General features: G+C 43.9%; 1 protein-coding gene and 1 non-coding gene across 10 annotated transcripts in view; both read right to left on the bottom strand.

Annotated features, from left to right (window-relative positions):
• Positions 1 to 12,691, bottom strand: part of MYO6 (myosin VI) — a 426,976-nt gene extending 414,285 nt beyond the window's left edge. For 7 of the 9 annotated variants that reach the window (XM_033936483.1, XM_033936482.1, XM_033936481.1 and 4 more), the window contains exon 1: positions 12,563 to 12,690. The gene's annotated coding sequence lies outside the window, so the exon portion shown is untranslated. Of the gene's footprint in view, positions 1 to 10,742; positions 10,764 to 12,562 lie in introns of those variants that run through there. The other 2 variants (XM_033936477.1, XM_033936485.1) reach the window with 2 other exon arrangements.
• LOC117358322 lies at positions 9,232 to 9,350 on the bottom strand. Its single transcript, XR_004539019.1, has one exon. It is a non-coding gene; the product is annotated as a U5 spliceosomal RNA (small nuclear RNA).
• Positions 12,692 to 20,451: the final 7,760 nt, after the last annotated feature.

A 20,451-nucleotide genomic window follows, 5' to 3' on the forward strand; every position in this document is an offset into this window, starting at 1 on the left:
CATTAGAGACTTGTCAAACAGGAATAAGTAGTGCCTTTCTGAACTGTAAGGAATGGATTTGCTTTTTGGTCTCCTATGGGGTATTTGTGAGCTGATTTTTTTACAGGATCCTGGTCTCAGTGATTCATTGATATAATGTTCATTTTCCACTGTATCTTCTGTTCCCTCTCAGTGATATCTACAGTATGTACAGGGTGTCCACAGAAAAGTAGCCCGCCTCTGGCGATAGTATGACAAGCAGCACAAGCAAGTGGATTGGTTTTATTCACTTACCCACAAGTTACAACAGATGGTGAAAGTGGTCCACATTCACATCTATGCAACTTTGGGCACATCAGATCAGGTTGGCTGATAGTACTTGCACCTCTTCTTTTTTTTTCTTTTTTTTCTAGATCAGTTTCACGTAGTTATCTAATTGAAGCAGAAAGTTGCAAGTCCAAAGAAAAGCACTAAGTGGCCCTGGTGCTACGGAAGTTTCCTGTTCTCCCTTTCATTCCTGCCTCTTGCTCATCTTCAACACCACAAAGGTGAGGGAGAAATTGCAACAGCAGCATAAGAACATAAGAATAGCTTTACTGGGTCAGGGCAATGGTTCATCAAGCCCTTTCTCACGGTGGCCAATCCAGGTCACTAGTACCTGGCCAAAACTCAAAATAGCAACATTCCATGCTACTGATCTAGAGCAAGCAGATGCTTCCCCCATGTCTTAACAACAGACTATGGACTTTTCCTCTAGGAATTCGCACAAACATTTCTTAAAACCTGCTATGCTATCCACCTTTACCACAACCTCTGACAATGCACTACCGAGCTTAACTATTCTCTAAGCGAAAAAATATTTCCTCCTATTGGTTTTAAAAGTATTTCCCTGTAACTTCATCAAGGTGAGATACTCAAAGTCTTTTTAATTTTTGATGGAGTGAACAATCGATCATTGTACCCATTCCACTCCACTCAGGATTTTGTAAGGTTAAATCATTATCTCCCCTCAGCCTTCTCTTTTCCAAGCTGAAGAGCCCTAACCTTTCCTCATACAAGAGGAGTTCCATCTTTGAAGCGATCGGCTGCGCCCTTCTTGTTGCCACCGCTGCCATTGCTGTAGGTGCCCTTGCCGCCATGTCCATAGCCGCCAGAGCTCTTGCCACCGCTGCCGTAGTTGCTCTTGCCGCCGCCGCCATTGGTATGCCGTTGACGCCTTTACCGCTGCCGGTAATACTGCTGTAGCCATTCTTGCCATTACCACCAGACCCCTTACCGGGGGAGATGATGGCACAGCAACAGCGACACTTTGTGGCCAATCCATCAGGCGATGTGGAGTGGCCATTGCTGACGCAGGAGCGGCACTCGCACATCATGCCGTCGGGGCCCATTGCTGAAAGGGCAGAGCTGCAACACAACTCAGTGATGCTGTGGATAGTGTTCGTGATGTTCTCCTTGAGTTCATCCAGGATATGTGGATTGTGGATGCACACTTTCTGCTTTAAATTTCCCCACAGATAAAAATCGCATGTGGACATGTCATAACCTCTTGCTCACAGTTCATGAACCCATGCCAGTGAGTCGCGTGAGGTGTGGCATGTTGCCCCATCTTATTGGAAAAAGCAGTACATTTTTCTTCTGGTGTTAGTTGGTCATAAAAATGTTCAAAGATGTCCAAATAAACCGCAGTATTCATAGTTGATTTGAAGAAACACCATCTTTCTGGCACCGGTATTAGAGGCGGGCTACTTTTCCATGGCCCACCCTGTATAATGTCATAATTAAAAGTTGTGGAGTGGGGATCTATAAAGGTTTCTACATTTTGATGCTGAAATGTAGCGTGCTGAGCACAAATTCTATAATAGCATCTGGGTGCCCAAATTCTGTTATAGCAGTGTTCTTCAGTGCAAGGCCAAGGGGGCAATGGTGGCTCCCAGAGACTCTGTTGTCTTCAGGGGGGGGGGTGGGGGGGGGTTCTACTTTGCCTCTCTACCCAGGGTCAGAATAGAAGAGGGAAAATTGATGGAGGGAAGAGCCGCATGCTTAAAGGACATGTCATTTCTCATTAGACAAAAGAAAATGCATGTGAAAATGCTTACGTCGATTGCGATTGACCGGTCGATCACTCAGGCAACCCCAGTCGATCGCGGAGCCATGCGGTTTCCCTTCTGTGCTGTCCGGCTATCTCTCTGACCTCCCGCGCATCCCTTTACCTAATTTTAGCAGGGAGCAGCCTGCAGAGAGGATCACCAGTACTTTAACGATCTTTGCAGGTTGCCATAGGCCTCAGAACTGTCTTCCCTCTGCCGCCATCCTGCCTCTGACATCAGAGGAGGGGCAGGACTGCGGTAGAGGGACGACAGCTCCTGAGGCCTATGGCAACCTGCAAGGATCACTAAAGTACTGGTGATCCTCTCTGCAAGCTGATCCCTGCTAACATTAGGTAAAGGGATGTGCAGGAGGTCAAGGAGGAACACGCAGGTCTTCCGAGGGGGGGTAGTCCTTCAGGGGGAGGGGGGGGGGACAGGCCTTCAGGGGTGGGGGTGCAGGACTTTGAGGGGGTGCAGGCCTTCAGGGGAGACAGGCAGGCCTTCAGGGGTGGGGTGCAGACCTTCAGGGGTGGGATGCAGGCCTTCAGGGAAGTCAAGGAAGATGACTTGTCACCTCAGTAACAACTATACAAAAATGGACAAATATACCTCCTCCCCTTTTACTAAACTGCGATAGCGGATTTTAGTGCAGAGAGCTGCACTGAATGCCCCGTGCTGCTCCTGCCACTCATAGGCTCCCTGTGCTAAAAACCACTATTACGGTTTAGTAAAAGGGGGCCTGACAGAAATTAAGTCGAAAAAAAAGAACAGTAGATGGTGTATGATGACATGTTTGTCGACTATTGAGCTGGGTTTTGAGTTTAATTTGATCTTAAAAACAAGCACACCCATTGCATTGATTACAATTACCCATACATAAATTTAAAAACATCAAATAACTCTCAAATTGAATTTTTTGTTGGTTTTGCAATTTTATAATTTCAATTATAACATGCCGCAAAAATCATTTGCTCTTCTTAGTATGCCAGAGCTAAAAAAAAGTTTGAGAAACACTGAGGTAGAGACAAGCCCTGATGCAAAGATTGGTGAATAACAATCTGAATTTAATAAGATCTAATACAGACAGCCCCAGTTTAAAAATTAATGAAGATCATTGTATTAGAGAATCCCCATATAAAATTTGCAGTTATGCACCAACATTTGAGTGCACCCACTTTTGCCGTGTCAACAGCCAGTGTAAATGCGTACACCTAAATGGCAGTATTCTATAAGCTCTGTAATAGTATAGTACAGTTGCAAAATTCAAAAAATTCATTAAAGGATATGCTATAATTGCAAAAACAAACTATTCTCAAAAACTCTACATATCCAAAAAGCAGATTTGTTCAGGACCATCAGAGGTGAGATACTCAAAATTATTTTAATGAGAATACTTGATCACTGTAAGCTCTTCATTAGTCTTTTTCATAACACTGGTCCATTTTATGCAATATATTCACTTGAATAATTCAAAAATTTTTCACTTATATTCCATAAGTTACATATATAGAATAGTGACATGCCCTGGTAACTCCTCCAGTGAATGCCCCCTTTCATTTACACATTATCCTCCAAATTCTGTACAGCTCGCCCAAAGTTAGGTATGCAATTTTGGGAGCATATCACAGATACACTTGTTGTGATAATAAATAATTGGCCCTAACAAGTGCTAAATGGCACTAATTACTGCTTTACACCTCTATTATATACTGTATTTTTCGCACTATAAAAAACGCACCTGACCATAAGACGCAACTAGGTTTAGAGGAGGAAAACAAGAAAAAAAATATTCAGAACCAAATGGTGTACTAATACAGTGGTACCTCGGTTTACGAGTGCACCAGTTTGCGAGTGTTTTGCAAGACGAGCAAAACATTTGCAAAATCGGTGCCTCGGAAACCGAGCATGGCTCGATTTACGAGCACACCCCCTCCCCCCCGCAATCCGGCACCCCCCCCTGCAATCCGGCACCACCCCTGCCTCGAACCGGCACCCCCCCACTACGATCTGACCCCCCCCCCAACATGATTGGGCAACCCCCCCGCCACGATCCGAACCTCCCCCCCGGACACAATTGGGCATCCCCTGCCGCTTCTTACCCTCATCTGGGCACTCTTGAAAATCGGCTTCCTCCTCTGCTGGGCCTTGAGCATGCTCAGATGCTCAAGGCCCAGCAGATGAGGAGGCCGATTTTCAAGAGTGCCCAGATGAGGGTAAGAAGCGGCGGGGGGGTGCCCAATTGTGTCGGGGGGGGGTCGGATCGTGGGGGGGGGTGCCCAATCGTGGCGGGGGGGTCGGATCGTGGTGGGGGGGTGCCGGTTCGAGGCAGGAAGGAGCCGGATCGCAGGGGGGGTGCCTGATCGCGGGTGGAGGGGCCTTCGAGGGGAGCAATGCCGGTTCTCGGGGGGGGGGGGGGAAACGCATCAAAGCGAGTTTCCATTATTTCCTATGGGGAAACTCGCTTTGATAAACGGGCATTTTGGATTACGAGCATGCTCCTGGAACGGATTATGCTTGTAATCCAAGGTACCACTGTATATTTAAAAAATATAGCAGAACAATATTTCAACCATGTAAAGTCAACCATGTAAAGTCAACCGCGGTATTAAGAACCATCATCACTGTCATTAACAAATGAGGAGAGACTTTAAGGTTCAAGCACTCTTCTAATTTTCTGTACACTGTCCCCCCTCTGGTGGTCTAGTGCAAGGGTAGGCAATTCCGGTCCTCGAGAGCCGAAGCCAGGTCAGGTTTTCAGGATATCAACATTGAATATGTATGAGATGGATTTGCATGCACTGCCTCCTTGAGATGCAAATCTATCTCATGCATATTTATTGTGGATATCCTGAAAATCTGACCTGGCTCCGGCTCCCGAGGACCGGAATTGTCTACCCCTGGTCTAGTGGTAGGCCGGGTCAGGAAAGATCCGTCCCAGCCGACTAACAATTCACATAGACTCCCATCCGGTACCTTTTTTCACCTTTTTAAATCCTGATGGTGCAGCGGTGTAGCAGCTGGAGCGAACTTTCCGTGCTCCTGCCCCATGCTGAGTCCCTCCTTCGCTGGACGGCTGCCTCAGATCTCAGCGCATAAGGCAGGAGTGAGCTCTTCGCGCACCAGCCTGGGCCCTCGCCACTCCCTGAATGGCTGGCATCAGTTCTCACGAGATCTGAGACAGCCACCAGCAAGGGAGGGGCTCAGCACGGGGCAGAAGCGCAGAAAGCTCGTTCCTGCCGATACACTGCTGGATCACCAGGATTTAAAAAGGCAAAAAAGGTATGTTTCCCTGGCAGACAGCCAGGCACTCACCTAAATTAGCCGGACAGAGCACCCGGCTAAAAGACACTAGGGAGAACACTGCACATCATGGTCTGTGATGCAATATTCACTCCATAAGATGCAGACATTTCCACCCACTTTTAGGGAAAAAAAAGTGCGTCTTATGGAGCGAAAAATACTGTAACCCGTGTGCCTAATTCAACTCCAAAAGGAAGGAGTGGTGTAGTGGTTAGAGCAACAGCCTCAGCACCCTGAGGATGTGGGTTCAAATCCCATGCTCCTCCTTGTGACCCTGGGCAAGTCACACAATCCTCCATTGCTTCAGGTATGTCAGATAGATTACACTGCACAACAAAGTTTTTGCTTCCTGAACACTGCTGGGTGTTTCTTATAGAATTTTGGGTGCTGATCATGAATATTACATCAAAAATTACCCATCACGTACCATTTCAGAGAAATCTTCAATTTTGTCGTGATTTTTTCTTATATTTGGATGCAAACAATTTTTTCTCCCATAAGTGTCTTATCAACAACGGTTTGTGCCGCCTGGGTATGTCCATGCATAAAATCTAGCCAGGTTGGAAGCTGTTTTATGGAAGATGACATCCTGGGCATGTCTGGGCAGGTCTGAACGAGCTTGCGCTGTCTCACCATGCTATAATGGTGGCTTCCATACACCGATCCTGCTCATTTGGTTAATATAGATAGTCCGTGTGTGTATATAGTATCAGTATAGTAAAGTATAGTAGTATAGTAGCTGTAGCAATATAACAGTAAGTAAGCTTGATGCTATAGACGTTTTGGTGTCGGGCAATATGTCTCGTCGGTGTCGTAACAGCCGCGACACATTCTGCTATATCTGTGGGGAATATACACTTACGCCTCAGAGACGTTCGATGACTGCCCTTGTAAAGAAAGCCTATCATCTGTATTTTGGCTGCAAAATAGGTGATCAAGACAAGCAATGGGCGCCTCACATTTGCTGTGCGACATGTGCTGTTAGTCTGAGAGCCTGGCTCAGAGGTACTCGAAAGACGATGCCATTTGCTGTTCCGATGATATGGCGAGAACAGAAAGACCATGTGACGGACTGTTATTTCTGTTTGACTAATGTGTCTGGTTTCTCTGCCAAAAACAAGAAGTCAATTGAATATCCTAATCTGCCTTCAGCAATGAGACCCATGCCACATGATGACAGTCTTCCAGTTCCGAAACCACCAGAGGATTGGACCTTAGACGAACCAGATGAAGAAACTGCAGTGCAGGGTTCTAACAGTGACATTGACCCGGATTTTGAACCATCCTCATCAGGCGATCCACATCTGATAACACAGTCCGAATTGAACGATTTGGTCAGAGATTTGGGTCTGTCAAAAGCAAAAGCTGAGCTGCTAGGTTCGAGACTGCAGGAATGGTGTTTGCTATCACCAGGTACGAAAATTTCTGTGTTTCGAGACCGGCATCATGATATAACCAAATTTTTTGCACAAGTCGACAGTCTCTGTTTCTGTTGTGACATTGAAGGATTGTTCTCGGTCTTTGGTTGTGATCACAACCCGGAAGAGTGGCGTCTTTTCATTGATTCGTCAATGTTAAGCCTGAAAGCTGTTCTGTTGCACAATGGCAACGTTTATCCTTCAGTACCTGTTGGCTATGCAGCACATATGAAAGAAACATATGAGAATATGGAAATGTTACTAAAGTATGTCCAGTATACCAGGTATAACTGGAATATCTGTGGAGACCTCAAAGTCGTTGCTCTGTTACTAGGACTGCAGCTTGGCTATACAAAGTACTGCTGTTTCATCTGCGAATGGGACAGCCGAGACAGAGAGTCGCACTATTCTAGAAAGAACTGGCCACTCCGTAAAAAGTTAGTTCCAGGACAGAAAAATGTAGCACATGAATCGCTTGTTGACCCGACAAAGATATTTTTGCCTCCTCTTCACATTAAACTGGGACTCATGAAGAATTTTGTGAAAGCAATGAACAAGGAAGGGGAAGGTTTTCGTTATTTAAGACAGATGTTCCCAAGAATAACTGATGCCAAGATCAAAGAGGGTATTTTTGTTGGCCCCCAGATCAGACATGTTATGAGTGACAAGCGATTTGAAGATCTGTTAGTTGGGCCGGAAAAAATTGGCTGGAAAGCCTTGAAAGACGTTGTTGACAATTTTCTGGGCAATTACAGAGCCCCAAACTACATTCAGCTGGTAGACAAACTTCTCAAAGCATACAAGAGAATGAAGTGCAATATGTCACTCAAGATTCATTTCCTCCATTCACACTTGGACTTCTTCCCCGCAAATCTCGGTGCTGTGAGTGACGAGCACGGTGAAAGGTTTCATCAAGACATAGCTACGATGGAGAAACGATACCAGGGCAATTGGAATCCGTCAATGCTTGCCGACTATTGTTGGATGCTACAACGTGATGCACCAGACACTGAATATAAAAGAAACTCGGGAGCAAAACACTTTTAATTCTGTTTCATTTAGTCGCTTGTGCGAAACGTAAACTTGACTATATATTTTATTGTCAGTAAACATAAAAATGTCTATTTCTCATAGTTCTTACGTGATGCAGTAAAACCAAAACCATATTTGAGCATACCAAGTTGGTACCTGTCATAATCACCAAAAACTTTTCAGGAATCAAGACTTAACCAAAAAATTGTTGTGCAGTGTTATGAGCCCACCAGGACAGATAGAGAAAATGTTCGAGTACCTGACTGTAAATCGCTTAGATCAGTGTTTCTCAACTCGGTCCTGGAGTACCCCCCCCCCTTGCCAGTCAAGTTTTCGGGATATCCACAGTGAATATGCACAAACTTGATTTACATACACTGCCTACATTCTATGCAAATTTCTTTCATGCATATTCATTGTGGATATTCTGAAAACCTGACTGGCAAGGGGGTACTCCAGGACCAAGTTGAGAAACACTGGCTTAGATACATTTGATAGGCGGTACATAAATACCTAAATTAAATAAATAAAATACCAAGGGAGAGGCATTCCCAGGATTTAAGCGTGATGTTATAAAATATTCCAATTCCACAATTGACAAGAGTTAGGCACAAGCATTTGCACCAGCCTTTGGCACAAAAATTACTATTCTATAAAAACAGTTCCACGGAGAGCTGCCTTTATACAAGGGTTCTTCAAAAAGTTCCAGCACTTTCATAGTTTCGTAGGAAATAGTTGAGGTGGGAGAAGTGGCAAGAAGGGTGATTATGTGGAAATGTGATGTAATTTGCTTTTGAGATATTTAATGAATAGTATTTTTTTAAAATAAAAGTGCGGAAACTTTTTGTAGATTCTTGGTAGAATTTGTGCTTAGCACACACTATCCCATGCGTAATTGTGAGCACCCTTGTTAAGGCCCGGTTAAGAGTGCTTTCGACTCCTAACTCCTCTCACCTTGGGTTCTGCATCCCCAACCTTATATGTCATGTCTGTCTATCCAAGTTAGATTGTAAGCTCTTCAGAGCAGGAACCGTCTATAAATGTCAAAATGTACAGCGCTGTGTATGCCTTTCAGTGCTATATAGATAAGAAGTAGTAGCATGCAACTTGTTTGCTCACATTATAGAATACTGCCAAGCGTGCACAAAATGTTACATTCACGCACATTTAACTGCTAGTGTTCTATAATGTTAGCGTGCAAATGGCACTTTCATTTAGGTGATAAGGCTAAAGAATAAGGGGGTTCGAGAACCAGTTATATATGTACCTGCAAGTAACTGCTCTTACAACAGGTACTATTTTGAGGCCCTCGGTATGTTTAGCGTAATCACAAAAGTAAAATAAAACAGTTTCTTGATCATATGTCTCTTTAGCTATAAATTACAATATTATTTTTTTTTTTTTTTTTTTTAAGTCCTACTATTTCTAGTAGGACCTTCAAAAATTTAACGAAACTCATTAATGTTCCTCTCCACGGAAATCTTTAGTAAAAGGCGAAAGATTTATTTGATTTGAAGAGAAACCAGAGATTAAGACTTAGCCAAAAGGAAAGATTTATAAACTATAAAGTTTTACCTCATGCAAAATTGTCATTTCTTTAATAAGACATTAACTATTTTTTTTCTGAGGCCCTCCAAGTACCTAGAAATCCCAAAATGTGGCACTGCAAAGGGTTTGAGACCACTGTCTTACAATGTAAATCCAACACACCATAAAATTTACAAGGATGTTAGGGAATGGGATGTTGGCTGAAAATTGGTCAAATCTGCAACTTAGCAACAAAATTATGCAAACTGAGCAACTAAAACTGATTTGCAGGTCTTCAGGTAGGGCTAGCTTACCCACCAATTTCCATCTCCCTACAGCTGCACAGAAGAAAATGAATGTAATCCAGGAACTTTAACCACAGACAAATTTTTCAGAACATGTACCGTATATAGAGAGCACAATGTCCTAAGTCCTTGGACATATACATAAAATCAAATAGCTTTGGTAAGCGGTTTCATTTTGTCATTCCCCCACAAGTGAAGCAGCAGAAAAGAAGTGAACAAAATTATGTCAGGAGTGCAGCAAAGAATGGATTTAACTCTTTCAGTTTGCACAACTTATTAGAAAGGGGAAGACAGCAAAGGTTATTACTACTATTAACATTTCTATGGCACTGAAAGGTGTACAAAAGATGTACATTTGACATGTAAGATGGTCCTTACTCTGAAGAGCTTACAATCTAGTTTGAAGAGACAGGACATATAGGGTTTGGGGAGTTACCTGTTCAACAGATTAACAAGCTTGTCAAAAATGAAAAACGGCACTTTTGTCAATTACTTCTGAAAGTCAAAACTAGAATAAGAAATACCAAATGTTGCGATTCTCCAATCTCTACTTTATGCAATTAACCCCTCATCCTCCCCCACAAAAAAAACTTAACTCAAGAAAGATCAACATACTTTCTTCAGAGAGTATTAAAGACCTCATGGTAAAACTATGTTTGTAAACATTACTTAAATTTAGGGGTCCTTTTATCAAGCTGCGGTAGGGGTTTAACGCGTGTTAAACCGCCTGCCGCGCTAGCAGCTAACGACTGCATTGAGCAGGCGTTAGCTTTTTAGCCAGCCGCGGGGGTCGGCGCGTGATGAAATGTCCGACACGCTAACCCCGCTAGCGCGGCTTGATAAAAAGACCCCTTAGAAAAAAAAGACTCAGATGTTCTTAAATCAAACTAAACTAAACTAAAACTTAGCTTTATATACCAGCTCATCAACCAGAGGAAGCTCGACATGGTTAACAATAATTAATAATGATATGCTGCAATAGGAAAGAAACTGTCTAATGTGAGTTTGGAACCCAGTGATTTTGTATGGTGTTTCTAGTTATTGAATGCTAAACAAAACAGAGAACAAATTTAGCAAACAGTTGAACTTACCAAGATAAATAAAGCCCAGTTCTGTCCTAATTGTCCTTGTGAATGAAAGACAGCCTTATAACTATTAAGTAGGATACACAACTATTGCTGCTCAGTTTAAGCTATATTTCTATGCCTGCCAGATCAAGATCGTTTGTATTTTACAGCCTTAACTTAATTCCAGCTACATCATCCTTCCTTACACGGCTGAAAATAAATTCCCATCGTCACTTTGTGCTTCAGAAGCTGCTAAACAGCCAATGCATTTTAACTCTTTCATGGCCACAGTTTGCAACCTCCCTATCAACAGGGACACAGTCCTATTTGGTATTTGTTTATTCGGCATCGGGCCTTTTTCATTGATGAAATGTGCATTTGGATTGCAAGCAGAGGAGCCAGCTCTGCGGAGGCTTAAACAATACTGAACAAAGTCTTTGACTATATCAAGGGACAGAGGTAATTTATGCCGGGTTTAGCACCCCCCCAACAATGATGAAAAATCGTTTCCTACCATTGCCAAGATTACATTTATTCCACCTTCCACAGCTCCTTTTTAAAGCAGGAGAAAACTTTGGGGAACTGCCAGATTTTTCTCAGTAACAGAACTGCACTTTCAGCGAGTAGGCTTGAGAAGTTCACAGAGGAATTAAAAGTCCCGGTTGCTGAAATCCTCATTCTGTCAAGATCATGCCTTACTATCCGGCTAATCTACCCTTTGCTCCGGGTATCGGCCACACTATGCCCACCCTTTAGGTAACACCAACTTGCAAAAAATAAAAAGTTTTTTAAAAAGACTGAAAACCTACATCTGAATGAAATCACTGTTACTCTTTGAGACAGCATAAGACATCTGACATCCTCGTTACTTTAATACGATCGTTTCATTGCAACCATAATGAAAACGGTGGTTTTGTGGTTTGTTTTGTTTTTTTTGCTTTCTCAGCTGAAGTCGACATCCGTCAGAGACAACTTCGGCCACTGTAAAACCCGACCCGGGGCAGGCAAAACGGCCGCCTGAAGCGATCTACACCGGGGCGGGGGGGGGTGTCCAAGTCCCTCCTCGAGGGCCACAAACCAGTCGGGCTGCAGTGGTTGGAGCGACAGCCTCGGCACCCTGGGGGTTGTGGGTTCAAACCCCGTGCTGCTCCTCAGTCCTCCCTAGCCTCAGGTACGTTAGACGGATTGTGAGCCCACCGGGACAGGTAGGGAAACCTACTCGAGTACCTGATTGTAAAAACCGCTTAGATAATCTTGATAGGCGGTCTATAAGAAAACTTGAAACTTAAACTTTTGAAAACTTGTTTCCGGGATTTCCCCCAATGACTATGCACGAGATCTATTAGCATACAACGAAAGCAGCAGATCTCACCCGTCGTCACTGGGGAAATCCTGAAAACCCGACTGGTTTGTGGCCAAAAACGAAAAGGAAGCGCCTGGGAATCTGGGCTCAAGCTCCCGGGGATCCTCCTCCCGAGCCAATCATTCACTAAGAAACAGAAAGTATTCGCTTCTCGTCTAATCTCACGCCCCCACCCCAATAAACAAAACCTAATTAGAGCCGGCGCGTCGGGAAAACAAGGGGCGAGTTTTGTTTGCGCAGCAGCAACTCAGGCTCCGAACTGTCCCAAAGTGACGCCGCGCAGGAGTCTCGCTCCTCGGGACGCTCAGCTGTCAGCAGCACCTGCCCAGACGGCCTCGCGCACCGGGAGACCCGCGCTTCCCTTCTCGAGGCGCTCGGCAGAGAGCCCCGCTGACCCTCCCTCCCCTTCCAGGGCCCCGGAAGCAGGGAAGACGACGAGAGGGGAGGGGGGGGAAACGAGGGGCAGCGGCCTGAAACTCACCGGCTTCCGTTGCTGCTGGGGACGGAGGAACGGCTCTCGCCCCCTGCTCTCGGTCGCGTCTCCTCTCTTCCCGGCTCCCCGAACAGAGTCCAATAGGAGAGAAGAGGGAGGAGGAAAGGGTGTGGAACGCCGGTGACGTCAACGCTTCGCCGAGGCGCAGCGCGCGGAGAGAAAGGGAGGGGGGGGGAGGCGCTGGAGCGCGCGCAGCGACGGTCTCGCACCTGCACCGGCCGACGCTGGGAGCGCACCTTAGCGGTGGAGAAAAGGTGTCCGTGTGGTGAGGAACCCTTGCCAGCGATGCCAAGACTCGCTCGATGGAAGCGTACAGTAATGTACAAAAGTCTAAAAACACTTGTGAATTTTGCATTCTTTCACCTTTCTGACCTTTATTTATTTTTTGTTAACCCAATAGATTTGTCTACATACCACATTTTAAGGGATACATTTTGACTATCAGAATCAACTTTTTTTTAAGATCACTTGTTTCTAATGTCCAATCAGCACGCATTATTTCTGACCATGAAGGAGGCTGCTTTTGTCAGTCAATCACAATCCAGATGTCTAGGTAATAGAGCAGTTACAAATAGCACAGTTTTTTTGGTTTTCATACACTTTCTGCATCAACCATGAACAAAGACTAGGAAGGAACCTGAGGTTGGAGGAGCATATTCATGTGGCAGCAGTGAGTGAGGAAGGATTTTCAGGCCACCCTATCTGGCCAACAAAGTCAGCTGCAGGCACAGCACCATAGTAAAGATTGTACAAAAGAAGAAAGCGACGGTTTCATTGGTAGACAAGTCTCGGTCCACATGCGTCAACATCACACCAAGACTGTGCATTTTGACGCATTCCATTGACCAATTGTAAGTTGACCTCACCTCAGCTACTGCATGAGTGGGAAGGCGAGTGTCATGTTGGGGTCAGCACATCAACAGTTCAGCACCGGTACCTCTTTTAAAAAACTTTTAAAAACTTTTTTATTCAATGATGCTTTTAATGAATAATTTTTCTCTTATTTTACAACCCTTCTTTATGTTTTTTTCCTAATATATGTTTTTTTCCTTCAACATTAGAAAATATGTAACTTTTCCCCCCTTTCCTCCCTTTCTCATGTTTGTTTTTAATGTATTATTTAATTATTTAACAAATACGTGTTTTATTGTGGGTTTTTTTTTTTAATGTTTTACTAATATGTTTGAATGTTATCTTATAACTTGTTTTTAAATGTACATCGCTTAGAATGTTTTAAATAGGTGATTCATCAAAAATAAAGTGAACTTGAACTTGAACTTGTCTGCTGGACTGCAAAACACTCAACAAGCCGCTGCTGAAAGACATCCAAAGGTGCGACTGGAGCAAATGGGTGTGGAAGCACTTAAGCTGGAACTATGAAATGTAGGAAAAGGTGTTTTTCAGCGATGAAAGCACCTTCTGCCTGTTTGGTAACTGGGCTCACACTTGCGTGAGGAGGTTTTCTGGAGAGGAGCTCAAACTTGAGTGTCTCTCAACCTCACTGTGAAGCATCTTTTGAAGGTCATGGGTCTGGGACTACATGGCTGCCAGCGGCATCAGATATCTGCACCTCATCAATGCAATGGTCAATGTGAGCAAGTACATCACTGTACTGCAAAAGTACATTTTTTTTTTTTTTTCTCAATTTTCTATACCGTGCTCCCAGGAGAGCTCAGAACATTTTACATGAATTTATTCAGGTACTCAAGCATTTTTCTAGCAGGCTCACAATCTATCTAATGTACCTGGGGCACTTGGGGGATTAAGTAACTTGCCCTGGGTCACAAGGAGCAGTGTGAGTTTGAAACCACAACCCCAGGGTACTGAGGCTGTAGCTTTAACCACTGCACCACACTCTACCATCTGCACAGCAGCTGTTTCCAGAACTCCAAGATGACAATGCACCTCGCCATCATCCAAACAGGTGATCAACTAGAAGCATCAAGTCGATCCACTGGCCTGCCCAATCTCCGCTTTTGAATACGATCGAGAGCTTGTGGCACAAGGTGGCCTGGGAGATATCCAAGAGCCCTCTATCATCAAAACATGAGTTGATCGAGTCACTCATTGTAGCTGTGAACCGCATTGTCACCCATGATCACCTAATCAAACTGGTTCGCTCAATGACAACAAAGGGTAGACAGGTGATCAAGAACAGAGGGTGGCCCACTAAATACTGAATCCTCCAAATACAGAGCAACTCTGTGGGGATGGTCTACGTCACAAAGACCCCTGCGGAAGGCTATATTAGTCAAAACACAGCCTGTGTAAAGTCTGGTCACCGTTGATGCAGTATTATTACTACAGTTTTTGTGATATTTTATTTGTTATATACACCAATAAACTTTGTTATTTTAAACTTTTGAGAGTCCAGAAATTGGTTCCACACATCTGTTCTTCTGTATTACCACTAAATACTATGCCATTACTGACGCACACTTTATCAAGGCCACCTACATGACTATGAAGGACAGATGACATTCGTGTGTACTTATTGGCAAGTACATTGCTTGATTTACGCAGAAAAATGATTAACATGACAACTTTAACAAACAAACTCAGAAATATAAGGCCAAACTAGAATACAAAGTACTGTATTTTTAGCTCCGTAAGATGAACCTAACCATAAGACCATTAGAGGAAGAAAACAAGAAAAAAAAACCCATTCTGAGCCAAATTCTCCCTACTAGGCTCTGCACCCAACCCCACATTCCTTGTCAAGCTCTGCACCGTGTCCAGCCTCTGGTGGTCTACTGGTAGGCCGGGACAGGGCACACAGGCAGGCCTCCTCCTCCCAGGCTTCCCCCCCCCAAGCAAGCAAGCTAGCAGGCCTCCCCCCTCCCAGGCAGCCCCCCCTCCCAGGCAAGCAAGCAGGCTTCCCTCCTCCCAGGCAGCCCCCCTCAGGCAGGCAAACAGGCCTCTCCCCTCCCAGTCAGCCCCCTCAGGCAAGCAAGCTTCTCCCTATGTTTAATTCGGCAGGCAGGCCCCCCCCCCCCATTACCTTTTTTTTCCATTCTGTCACCCTCGCTAGACGCGGGTGACTGCCTAGTCCCGGTGATGGCTGATGCGGCTGGACACTTCTTCTTTTCCCTTGCAGCAGAGCGGCGCACAGTTGCTGCCTGCCTGGTCCTGTGCCGCTTCCCGCGAACAGTCTCGTGGGAAGTGGCGCGAGACCAGGCAGACAGCCCTGTGGAGAATAGAAAGATGAGAGGGAGAAATGTTGGATGTGGTGGAGAGAGTAGATTGAAGGGGATGCAAGGGGGAGGGAGGGAGAAGTGTAGCATTGTGCTGGAGAGGGGTGACAGAAGGAGAAATGGTCATGGTGCTGGTGGGCAGTGGTGAAAAATGCTGCACATGATCCAGGGGATGAGAGGGAGAAATGTTGGATGTGACAGTAGAGGGGGTGGGAGAAATGCCTGGATCTCTCAAGACAGATGGATAGTGAGAGAGAGAGGGAGACATTTTGCCAATAGGAGTGGAGGAGAGAGGAAGAAAAGTTGGACTCATGGAGGGACAGAGAGAGATGTTGGTTGGGGAAGGGAATGGGGTCCAGAGGAGAGGAAGCGTGCAGGAGGCAGAAAGAAAGAAATATTGGATGCACAGTCAGAAGGAAGTGCAACCAGAGACTCATGAAATCAGCAAACAACAAAGGTAGGATAAATGATTTTATTTTAAATTTAGTGATCAAAATGTGTCAGTTTTGTGAATTTATACCTACTGTCTATATTTTGCTCTATATTTGTCTATTTTTCTATAGTTGTTACTGATTGCATATTTTAAAGTCATCTGCCATGACCTCTTTGAAAACCCCCCAAATATAAATAATTAACATTTTCTCTATGTACAGTGTGCTTTGTGTTTTTTTTAATTTTCTGGTTACCATTATGTATTAATAAGATTATATTGTCTGTATATGAAAAATGGATGGAAGAAATTGTGTTACAATTAGTACTGTTGTTATGGGGATGGGGTCATGGGCGGAGCTTTGATGGGTCTGGGGCAGAGATTGGGTAAGGGTACTTGGTTGGTATTTGTTAGGCTTAGGGCAGGGGTGTCCAATGTCGGTCCTCGAGGGCCGCAGTCCAGTCGGGTTTTCAGGATTTCCCCAATGAATATACATGAGGTCTATTTGCATGCACTGCTTTCATTGTATGCTAATAGATCTCATGCATATTCACTGTGGAAATCCTGAAAACTCGAATGGACTGCGGCCCTCGAGGACCGACATTGGACACCCCTGGCTTAGGGGGTACTTGCTTGAAGAAGTTGAGAAACATTGATCTAGAGCAGGGATCTCAAAGTCCCTCCTTCAGGGATGCAATCCAGTCAGGTTTTCAGGATTTCCCCAATGAATATGCATTGAAAGCAGTGCATGCACATAGATCTCATGCATTGGGGAAATCCTGAAAACTCGACTGGATTGCGGCCCTCAAGAAGGGACTTTGAAACCCCTGATCTAGAGTGAAAATTATGTCTAGCTTGTTACCTGAGGAGTGCGTGGGTGAGCTGACCATCTGGGAGAAGCCTAAGTCTGATAGCATTGTCGTAAAGTTTAGCTGAGCTCCTGTAACTGCAGGATAGTCTTGAAAGTTGAAATCTCCTTGGACTATTCTGTTTGTAGGATACCACCAGCTTAGTGATGATTGCCAGTAGTTGCTCTAGAGCATTCAAAGGTGAATGGGGTGCCTAGTAGATTAGGACAAAGATGGTTTTCTTTTCGTGCCCTATTGAGAAGATAAGGCCTTCCAGGGCATGTAATACCATCGCATCAATGAGTCGGGGATTTGTGTTGGTTTTAATATTGGTAGCTACCTCTCCTCCTTTTTTGTCAGGGCAGGAGAAGACAGAAACAGAATCAAGGCTGAAGTTGGTTTTGAAGGCAACTCCAGTACTTGGAAAGTAGTGCTGGCACAGTGGTTAGAGCTACAGCCTCAGCCCCCTAAAGTGGGTTCCAATCTCATATTGCTCCTTATGATCCTGGGCAAGTCACTTAATCCCCCATTACCCCAGGTACATTAGTTAGATTGTGAGCCCACCAGGACAGAAATCTTTGAGTAATTGAATGTAAACCACGTAGACTAGAAGTGGTATATAAATACTAAAACTAAATAAATGACAGGGAAAGATACAGATTAAGTATACATACTGTATATCATATGACATATGCAGCACCTGCAATCATGGCATATATTTTGAATCTCTATGGAGAGAGGGCTGGAATCCTGATATTAGTAAATATATTATGCTAATTAACAGTGGGAAAGAGGATTTTTTATTTTAAAAAACCCACAAAAAAACCACTTTTATCCCACATATCCAAACAATCTATGCAGGTTACAAAAGTACATGCACAAAGAAACAACACAATTTCTTAAAAATGAACGCTAAAATCACATACAAAAAAAATAAACAAAAACTAATGATTGAATAGCTCAATTGATCAGATCTCCATTCCCAAAAGCTTTCTGTTACTATGTAATTTATTTGAATTACAGATACATATAAATTAATTTCATTTAATATTAATACATGGTATTATATCAAATAATTTTGACACACCTTATATGACATATGTAATACTGAACAACAAGAGAAAACCCAAAACCCGAGAGAAAATGAATGAAGCAAAAGGAGAAAAATCTCCCAAGACCCTCAAAAAACAGGGTGAGGGGAAGAGACAGCTCAAACCAAAAAATATTTATAATTGGTGAACAGGATGCCCTCAGTCACACAGCTCGCAGTGGGGACAAGCCCCTAATGCACCAGCTGTCACTAATATACACCCAAAGGGGTGTTATCTGTGAAACATCCCCGGGCTAACCCGTGAGTGGTAATAAATGTAAATATAACAGTGCACAAACAATGTTATAATGGTGGCAAGTGAATAAACAACAAAATATATATAAATATCGTAAGAACTGTCTCTGCCTCTCATCCGAGGGTGCAGGAGCGACCAAAAACAGCTAAGCAGGCACAGGCAATGTACAATCTATTGGAGGTACTTAGCTCTCCATAATGATGAGGAATTAGCCAGCAGAATGAAATTCTTCCAACGGGTCGAAACCCCCTTCCTCAGGAACCAGCTGTGCTGAAACGAGCAATTCTCGAGTACCCGCCGAGGTGGAAGCAAAGTTGAAAATGGCAGTCAGCTGGGTGGAATGCCTCCACTAATTTAAACTGCAGAACGTGTGACATCACATGTAATTCGATCCTGAAAGGATTCGCTATGAAAAATTTCAAAACTCTAATATACCGCAAGGGACAGCGCTAGAACGTATATCGAGAATCTTTATGCAGGATATTCACCATGATCGTATCAGAGCTGATTTTCTCATCCAGCTGGCTCAGTTAGTTCTCAGCCAAAGGTATTTGACTGTTTGTCTTTCAAATCCAACATCTAGTTTAACTGAGTGTTCATAATGTTTGGAAAGCAATTCTTTTTTGTTTTTTCATAAGACCTCAGAACTAGAGAATGACACGGTGACAAAATTCATCACCGTTCCCGTCCCCGCGGATAACCGCGGAAAATAATCCCATGTCATTTTTTAGTGTCTATTTCAGCCTCAGTCCTTCTACACCAGCATTCTTCAAAGCAAAGCTTGTGGGTCAGTGGTTGTGGCCATTCATACTCTGATTCTTATGTGAGCCAAGGATAATGAAGCCCTTATGACATCACTGATGTGATTGGCTCTTAGGCACTGGTGGAATGAGGCATTATGACATCACAATATCTGCTCTGGATACCAGAGACTGTCATTCTGTAGTGTCTGTTTCAACCTCGGTCCTTCTACACCAGCATTCTTCAAAGCAAAGCTTGAGGGTCTGTGGTTGTGGCCATTCATACTCTGATTCTTCCCTCTTTCCTTAAAGAATGACATGAAGATGGTTTCCCGCGGTTATCCGCGGGGACGGGAACGGTGATGAATTTTGTCACCGTGTCATTCTGTACTCAGAACCACCACTCCTCCGTCCCACTAAAGTGTATATATGGGGAGTTACAAATGGTGAAATCCTCACCGGTCTCTTCAAAGTTTTAAATAACATGCATTTCTTAGTGTATTATTACTTAACTTAGTAATGGTGAAATCTTGTTTTTCATGCGGACTGAACGGTAAGACCCGACATGTTTCACTGAAGTTTCGTCAGGGGTCTGCCCACTACCGCAGCTGTGCACTTCAAATCCATTAGTGTTCTAACTATAAAATGTTATAAAATGGAGCCCCATTTTAAGAGTTTCATTCTGCTGGCTAATTCCTCATCATTATGGAGAGCTAAGTACCTCCAATAGATTGTACATTGCCTGTGCCTGCTTAGCTGTTTTTGGTCGCTCCTGCACCCTCGGATGAGAGGCAGAGACAGTTCTTACGATATTTATATATATTTTGTTGTTTATTCACTTGCCACCATTATAACATTGTTTGTGCATTGTTATATTTACATTTATTACCACTCACGGGTTAGCCCGGGGATGTGTCACAGATAACACCCCTTTGGGTGTATATTAGTGACAGCTGGTGCATTAGGGGCTTGTCCCCACTGCGAACTGTGTGACCGAGGGCATCCCGTTCACCAATTATAATTATTTTTTGGTTCGAGCTGTCTCTTCCCCTCACCCCGTTTTTTGAGGGTCTTGTGAGATTTTTCTCCTATTGCTTCATATGCAATACTGATACATTCTATACAGTTCACAAAATATATACTGACATATACAGTACATAAAGGGTTAATAGTATCAATACCCTTTCCCATTATAAAACAATAGGAACAAGAACCGCATTTGTAAAAGCCACAGGGAAGATGACTTTCTCTCTGTTCGTACGTCTAAGCAATATACTGCTGGACTAAGAATGTCTGAGATTCCTGTCATGTGAAAATGC

The sequence above is a fragment of the Geotrypetes seraphini genome, chromosome 3 (genome assembly GCF_902459505.1).
Source record: "Geotrypetes seraphini chromosome 3, aGeoSer1.1, whole genome shotgun sequence".
Classification (NCBI taxonomy): domain Eukaryota; kingdom Metazoa; phylum Chordata; class Amphibia; order Gymnophiona; family Dermophiidae; genus Geotrypetes; species Geotrypetes seraphini.